The sequence below is a fragment of the Cyprinus carpio genome, chromosome A15 (genome assembly GCF_018340385.1).
Source record: "Cyprinus carpio isolate SPL01 chromosome A15, ASM1834038v1, whole genome shotgun sequence".
In the NCBI taxonomy this organism is placed as follows: domain Eukaryota; kingdom Metazoa; phylum Chordata; class Actinopteri; order Cypriniformes; family Cyprinidae; genus Cyprinus; species Cyprinus carpio.
This window is the reverse complement of record NC_056586.1, coordinates 3,677,560-3,683,988: the sequence shown is the minus strand read 5'-3', so window position 1 is coordinate 3,683,988 and position 6,429 is coordinate 3,677,560.

The window sequence follows — 6,429 nt, the reverse complement described above, 5'->3', positions numbered from 1 at the left end:
CTGACTGAAATTCTTCATAGAGATAATTTTTTTGCAGGAAGGAGCACAATTGAGCAGAAACAACTTTTCTAAAATTTTAGACATAAATGGAAGATTTGAAATGGGTCTGTAATTTGCCAGTTCACTAGGATCTAGTTGTGGTTTCTTAATAAGAGGCTTAATAACCGCCAGCTTGAATGGTTTTGGGACGTGACCTAAAGATAATGTTTATTTATTGTTGGTCAAGAAAATTGCAGTATCTTCTCAGATGCTGTTGGATACCAACATATACAGGGTACATATAAAATGATATACGTACACACACATGCTGACTCAAGGACAGAAAAGTAGACTGAGTGGAGAAGCTAAATGGACCCAGACGTGAAAAGCGCAGCCCTAATTTTAAGACAGTTAGTCATTTCCTCAACAAAAGACTGCAGCTGTCCTGAAACTGCAGTCCACTATGCTCTGCTGGGCCAGCGCACTGCTCTGGAATGATTCCTAACAACCCAGGAAAACATCCCATAAATGCACAGACTTCCCTCGTGAACATACTGTAACAACAATCTGCCATCCATGTGGTAACTTGGTATTAGCCACTTCTTGCACTAAGATCATAATCATTTCATTTAAGACATTAACATACAAACAGTCTTTGGTTAAAGATTGCATACAGTATGTTGATAATACTTAAAATTTCTTTAGAATAATTAATATCACCACTCTTTACTACTTCTTTTTCCACTTGCTCATGTACTGTTGATCTTGGATAGTTCAGATAATATGAATAATTCTTATAATTGGGGAAATTCACACTGGCCACAGCATTCTGTTCAGGTTAGATTTTAGAAAGCTGGCAAACTGTCACTGGCCCAGAAAACATTATGATGCTAAACACACTGACCTGAGAGCTGTCTTGGTTGGAATTTAGTGTGGCAGTGTGAACTGGCTTTAATAAATGTGTTATGTAAATATCAGAAAGCATATTAAAAAAATAAAAAAACTTAGACCAAAGGTTATTATATATATTATTAAGACAGAGTCAGCTTTGTTTTTGAAGTTAACTGATATCCATTAAATAGTCAGAAGTTGTTCATTGTGATGGATGGAAATTCAGTATAAACTGTAGACATATTTTCTAATAATTAAAAAACTAACAACAATAAAAACACTAACCACCTCTGTAAAAACACTGATTTATTTGAATGCAGATGGGATTTTTAGTGCAAGGGTATGATTACTAGATTCACATACAATAGTCTATTCCAAGAAATCCAGTGTGTAATAAATTATCACCATGCTATTATCATGTGTTTTTGAATAACAATGTCTTTTGTAAAGCTATTTATAGCCACACTGAACTTGTTTCCAATTTGATGAACTTCACACTGTTATTGGCCTGAACTGAACCAACTTGAGCTAAATACCGACACTGCTGTCTTTCAGAGTTGCTTTACAGCAGAATCGGACCTGTCTCCATAGTTGAGTTTCCATAACTGCTTCTGTTATTTTCCTGTTTATCTCTGTGAAGCTGCTTTGGTACGATCAGTATTGTATTCAGAGCTATACAAAATAAAGGTGGCCTGGCTTGTATGAGTGCATAGTTACTTGCATATAGATATGTTTTATAACCAGGGTGATGGGTCTTGTGGGCAGTTATAATGTGTGTAAATCTCTCTGGACCTGAGGCCTTTAGAGTTTTTTTTGTATGGAATTTCAGTGTGTGTGTCTCCTGAGTGTAAATAGACTTTTCTTTGCCTTAAACAGTTCCATGGACAATGTAAACAGAAGCTCTAGAGAATATAAACAGATTCTCTTGCCTTCTCTATGCATCCAGTTCAGCCCGAAGACAAATTATGTTTTCAAGCACATAATCATTACATAAACATTTCCATTCCATAATCATTCCCAAACAACCAGTGATCTTATATCTAATGAAGTGCCATTTCAGAGAAATTACCTGTATGTGTCTGCCCACTAATCCACTACGAAGAAAAGATTTGTCAACACGCCGCCATTAGCTATACACACAGCCCATCCACTATGGTTTATTCTAGTAATAGTCCATTTGAAAAAAATTAAAAGTTATTATGTGCATTAAATGTGCTTAACTGTTATTAATGTTACAATGTAATTGGTCGTAAAACAGGTTTTTAACTAAAATAATGAAATCAAATTATAATTAAAATACACAGAGATTTCTTCAGAAAAGTAATGACTTGGCAGTGATTCTCATTTAAAACTGCAGTCAGGGTGCTCTTTCTTCTCATCTCACCCCATTCACACCGACTGATAAGCGGGAGAGGACAAATAAAGGTAGAGAAGAAAGGAGTTAGCTGCTGAAACATAAAATCTGGAACATCCGACATGTACTTTACTTAAACCTCTGGCTTATCTTCAGTTTTTTGTTTTAAATGACATCCAGCTCTGCCCACTCCCTCCAAAAGCGCATATGGTTGCAATAAATGCCCCTGACAGACCTCCAGTGGACCTCCTGCAGATAACCCTCCATCCATCCCGCAGCCTCTAATTAATTCCAGAGAGAGGGAGGAATAGTGAAAGAGAATGAAAGGAATTTATTGAAGGTTGTTGATTCTTGAGGTGTATAGAAACGCTAGACCAACACATCCACCACACACAAAAAATGTACGATCTTAAACAACAACAACAAACTTATTGGTTTCCCAGAGGACCTGAAATGAAAAATCACCCTGTTGTCTTGTTTCTTCTCCATTATTCTTCATTGTTGTCGTCTTTTTTATCATTTGTTTGTTTTGAAACTTACTTTTTTCTTCCAAGGATCATAAAAGGGGACATTTTAAAGAATGCTGATGCTGCTCTTTTGCACAGACGTATAGTATAATAACAAAGTATAGGATAGTAATGAAGACATATAGTAAATATGTTCTAACTCTTTATAGCCTGTGGCCATATATGAATGCAAAGCAGTTTGTAAAAGCTACATGAACATTGTACTAAACATCTATCTTTTGTATTGCACAGATACATGTAGGTTTGGAATGGTGACACAAAACATGACTAAATTTGTTTACGTTCTGTTGATGAACTGTTCCTTTAAGCTCCCTTTGACATTTGTGCTTCATTAATTGTTGTGTGTGCTCTCTAACAACACCCCCACTTCTCATGTTCCAGAAATGTCTGGCATTCATTTTTTTCCATTTCTCTCTCTCTCTCAGTAGCCGTGGATTTGTAATTCCCTCCATGAGTTTGTTTAAACTTTCTCAGGACTTTAAAATCCCCACACCAGTCATCAGTCCACCCATGAGGCTGCTCCTCTGTCCCTCCCACAGCCTTTTTATTCCCCGTCTGTCCACCCACGCACTCCCTCCCACCTCATCATTTTATCTCAGGAGTAAATAGCCTGAAGGAAAAAAATAAAAAAGGTAATTGTGACTTTTTGTCTAACAATTCTGACTTTTTCCCCTTGCAATTCATGATATAAACTCGCAATTCTGAGAAATAAAGTCAGAATTGTGAAATACAAACTCACAATTTAGACTTTTTTATTGTGGGATAATATCTTGCAGTTGTGACTTTTTTTCTCAGAACTGTGTGTTTATATTTCGCAATTTTGATTGCAACAAAAAAGACAGAATTGCAAGAAAGTCAGATTTGCGAGTTCACACAGCTCTTACTTTATAAATTTGCAAGTTTATACAGTATCTCATGATTCTGAAGGGAAAAAATTCAGAATTGCGAGATAAAAAGTCCCAATTACTTTTTTTTTAATTCAGTGGCTTCTGTACATATGTCCTTATGTCTTAAAAAAAAAAAAAAAAAAAAAGACCTAAAATGTCTGGGTTTTGGCTTTGTTTCCCTGTTGTTTTCATAATTATTTTTTCATACTTGCCAGTGATTGAAAAGCAGTTTGACCAATAGCCCTGCAGGTGACATAATCGACCAATGGTGGTGTGCAAAAAACTGGGATCTACTGTACAGGGAAGAGTTGATGCACATATAATGTATGAGGACTATAGAGAAACGTCAATAGAAAAACAAAGAGGAAACCATATGCATGTCTTAATTTAAAGAGTATCAGTAAAGTAAAACTGCTGTTCTTTTGTATACCAGGACGGGTGTGATTCAGATCCACTTCACGTCACTAGTGAGGAAAAGAAACACACTGAGTTTTTGTGGTATTAGTTTACTCCTTCCTGTCAGATAAAATTAAAGAGAAAAGTGAACTGTCTGCCCTTCACTGAGCATTGGTTAACTTTTTTTTTTTTTAAATCTATTTTTATTCCTGCAAGTAATACATTTATAATTAAAGAATGTGACAACATCATATTTCTGAACTAAATACCTTTTTTCTAGATATATTTCCTTGAATAACACCACAAGTTATAGTGTTCAAAAGGGCTCTGCATTACAGGAATGACTCTTTCCCACACACAGAGAGAAAGTAGAGATCTGAGATGATCACCCACAGTCACCTCTGAACATGGGGAGTGAAAGTTCACACACACTGGTACCTTCACGCCGCTTCACAGCGCTGCTGGACTCATCCTGGAGCCTGTGTTTCCTCCTCACGGCGTGAGGCCTTTGTGAGTCAGGGGGCCAGATATGTTTTAGGGAAACATTCATGTTATCAACTTCACCCGTCTGCACGAATGGCCATCTCAAAGATACGTTTGTGAGTTTCACACACAACTGACCATGAGATTTGACACTGAATCATGATATTATTTGGGTGCAGGAATGATGGTTGTCTGTGTCACAAGAGGTTTATTATTATCAGGAAAAAAGAGACATGCTTTTTAAGAGTCAGCCACCATGAATCAGTCTGTGAACGAGCCACAGGTTTAGGAATCCCGAGATGTCTGTCCGTCCAGTCTCATAAACTGCTGCAGGAGGTGCTGTAATCACGGATAAGCAGACAGAGATGAGTGCGTGGGTCAGATGTCCAGTCTGTGATTAAAATAAAAGATGACCTATTTGACCCCCACAAGATCGTTCCTCACTCTGTTTCCTGCTGTCTATCCAGCACATCATATCTTTGGCTCCAACCACCTTTTCAACTAAAATCTGAATCATTTCCACCCACTTTGTCTGAGTTTTTTTTGTGACTGTTCTCTATTATATCCTCCAACAAACCATGTTCTGTGTGTGACTAGCTTTACTCTCACCAACCCAACCACTGGCGGTCTTACTATCCTCATAATGTTTGATTTAAACATTGCATTTAACACCATTTATTTTGTTTGTTTGTTTGTTTCCAACGATTATGAAAAGTGATTCCGCTTTCCTTTACAGCACTGCGCTGTTGCTCTTCTTACGTAACATCCAAAACGGTCAAATCATACTGTCACATGACTGTCGTAACACACAGTCTCCTGCCAGACGTGCTCGACACTAAACAAAAGAGTAATGTTTAGACAGATGCTTCTTCCATTTCATTGCAACTTTACACTAAATACAAAGATCTAAATTTAGAAGTGTTCAACCTTTCGGAACTAAAGCCCCAAGAGGACTCTCCAATCATAAATCTTTCGGACGTGTGGACAGCAGAAGCTTGCAATCTGGTGTTTTTTTCCTGGACAACTGAAGGGGCAAATCCAAGCAACTGAACTAAAATCCACAGTGAAATAACAGCAACTGTTGTTTTAGTCCATCGACATGGCAAACAACTGTGTTAATCAAAGGAGAGACTTATCCCTGACACTTGCACACAGTCACACTGTCTATTTATGCATTTCAACCTATCATGCCAAAGATCCAATGAGTGTCTCATAAAGTGATCTCGTTTCTGGAGATAATAATGCAGGCAGGTGCAGGTCTCAATATTGTGTCCTATAGCCAAGAAAAAGCATTTGGCTTTTAGTTTATTGTGGGCTTGTTAGTTTTTTTATTCATTTTTAATAAGATCTGGCAACACTGATGAATCAAGATGTACTGTGTTTGTTTGTACAGAACATGATGAGACATACGTTTGAAATGATATGTATCGTGAGAAGCACTATACAGATGCATTGACTGTTCTCTCTTAGTGTGAATTCTTTTGGTGCATTTCCCCTCCTGTTATCTCAATCTGCATGTTAGGGAAGTGGCTACATTGTCTGTAAACCGTTTCTCCTGTGTGTGATAGTTTGGAAAGGGAAGCGTTTTAGTTTAGTTTAGATCATTGTTCGAGTTCCAGGTTAGCCTGTTATTAGCCTGTTTTGTTATTCATTTTGGCCTTGCCCTCTCTGCTGCTCCCCTGTGAAGCATTATTTGTTTGCTTTGTTGATAAATTAATTCCTTATGTTAAAAAAAGAGGTTGCATGCACTTGAATTCTGGGAAGTGCGGAATCGATTTATTTATTTATTGCTTCAGGTTTGTTCTTGACCTAGAGGGAACGGTTAAAGATGTTTAAAAGACAAATGTAAAAGGGATGCAAAATCTGTTTAAATCACTGGATTGTCTTGTCATTCATTTGAATGGATCATATA